The sequence below is a fragment of the Propithecus coquereli genome, unplaced genomic scaffold, assembly GCF_000956105.1.
Source record: "Propithecus coquereli isolate 6110/MARCELLA unplaced genomic scaffold, Pcoq_1.0 Scaffold39, whole genome shotgun sequence".
Taxonomy (NCBI): domain Eukaryota; kingdom Metazoa; phylum Chordata; class Mammalia; order Primates; family Indriidae; genus Propithecus; species Propithecus coquereli.
This window is the reverse complement of record NW_012149618.1, coordinates 6,215,796-6,218,267: the sequence shown is the minus strand read 5'-3', so window position 1 is coordinate 6,218,267 and position 2,472 is coordinate 6,215,796.

Here is a 2,472-nt window from a genome sequence, read left to right as displayed (position 1 = left end):
TCCTCCCCTCTGTCTGCCACATGGATGCAGAGGACTTCAAGGTGTTAGGGGAGGATAGAACCACAAGGGAGAAGGAGAGAAGCCTAAGTCTCTGAATCACCAACGACCAGGAACACCTACCTTGAACTAATACATGAACAAGAAAATTTCTATTACACTGAGCACTGATGGAAGTCTGATACGGCAATTGCCTTTAAGTAATGCTCTATTTGGGTAAGGTTTTGGCTCTTTTTAAAAATTATCTTTTCAGTGTTGCTGGTGAATAAAAATATGTATAAATATTGTGTGTACATTTGTATAGTTTTATATTAAGAAAATACACTGAAGTGTCTAATAATTGCTATTCTCAGATTCTATGTACAGAGTCCTGTTACCTGTAGAAATGACAACTTTGTTTTTTCCTGTTTGCTTCTTATGCTTTTATTTCTTTTTGTTATCTCACTGCCCTGGCCAGGACCTGCATTCTTATTTCACCTCCGCCTACAACAGGAATTCTCATGTTTCATCATTAAGTATGATGTTGGCTAGGGTTAGGGACGGATACCATTTGTTGAGTTAAGGAAGTTTCCTTCCACTCCTAGGTAGCCAATAATTTTTATTATGAATGGATATTGAATCTTAGAAAGTGTTTTTTCTGCATCTATTGAGATAATAATATACTTTTTCTCTTTAATCTGTTCATGTAGTGAGTTATATTAATAGGTTATCTAACATTAACTCATCTTTACAATCCTGACCTCAAATTGGTCGTGAAGTATTTCTTTTATATATTAATGAATTTATTTCATATTTTGCTCAGTATTTTTGCATTCATGTTCATAAGTAATGTTTAATTCTAACTTTCTGTTCTCTTGTTTTATTGTTTTGATGGCAGGTTTTGCCAATTTCATTAAATGAGTTAAGTAGCTCATCTCATCTGTTTCTCATCTCTAGGACAGTTTGTATTTTAAAAATGGCATATCTAGTCCTGGAATCTTATAGGGAGAAGGAGAGGAGTAAACCTATCAAGCCATCTAATGAGAGTGTCTTCTTTTATTAGGTGATTAATTTATTTAAATGTTTATTCAGGTTTTGTAGTTCTCCTTGAACAATATTTTGACTACATTTTCTCTGGGATATTGTTTACTTTGTCTAAAATTTTACATTTATTCACATAAAATTGTCCATAATTCTTTTTTAAATCTGTATTTTTGTCTTTTTCTATATTGTTTATTTGTGTCTCCTCTTTTTTCCCTTGATAAATCGTGCCAGAGACTTCTCTGTCTCTCATTCATCTGTTCAAAGAACCCGAAGTGGGCTTGATTTTCTCTAATGCGCATTTGCATTCCACTGTATTAATTTCTACTCTTAATGCTATTGTTTCTGTCCCTCTACACTCTTTTTGTATTTACTCTATTGCTCCTTTTCTTATTCGTAGGTGGGATATTAGCTCATTAATTTTCAGTCATCCTAATTTTCTAATATAAATATTAGATTTCCCTCTAATTTCCACCTTAGCCGTGTCCTCCAATTTTTTTACAGTAATATTTTTACTATAGGTCACTGATAAGAATTTTCTAATTTCCATTATGATTTTTTTATCTGTGACTTATTTAGGAGTATGTTAATTTCCAGATGCATGGGGAAATTTATGTTATTTTTCATCATTGATTGCTAATTTAATTGTGTTGTGGTCAGAGAATATAGTTGGTATGATACTGATCTTATAAGTGGTTGAGACTTGTTTGGCTTATTCATAGTTAATTTTTATAAATGTTCCATATAAATAAATGTGTATAATGGGTATATGAATGGATGGATAAATGGATAGATAGATGAGATAGATAGATGGATAGATACAGGGAAAGAAATGGAGAATCCTATAATTCATTGTAAGAGTATTTGAGAAGAATACACATTCCATAATTGGAGAGAGCAGAATTCTTCATGAATCCATTGAAATCAAGTCTGTTACTGGTGCTGTTCAAATCCCCTATATCCTTACAAGTTTTTTTTTATGATCTAACAATTATGAGATGTGTTAAATGTGCTAAAGTAACTCACTATGAATATGGATTTGTCAATTCTTCTTTTACATGCTCTTAGGCTATGTCTATTTTTTCTGGTAGTACTATAGCTATACAAGATTTCTCTTTGTTAGTGTTTAATTGGTATATATTTTTCCATCCTTTTACCTTTTGGAGTCCTTGTTTTTTTATGTTTCCTTGGAGTCCTTATGTTTTTTATGTTTCCTGTCAGAATTTTGTTTCTTTCAGACCATCCAATAATTTCTCTTTAAGCTAGCAAGTTTAGTCCATTTGCATTTACTGAGATGACGGATACATTCAGATCCATTTCTGGTAAAGACATGTCGATTTTTATATCTACTGCTTTTTAATTTAATTTTGTTTTTTCAAAGCTTTATTGAGATACAATTGACATACAATAAACTGCACATACTTAAAGTGTGCGATTTGATAGGTTTTGACACAT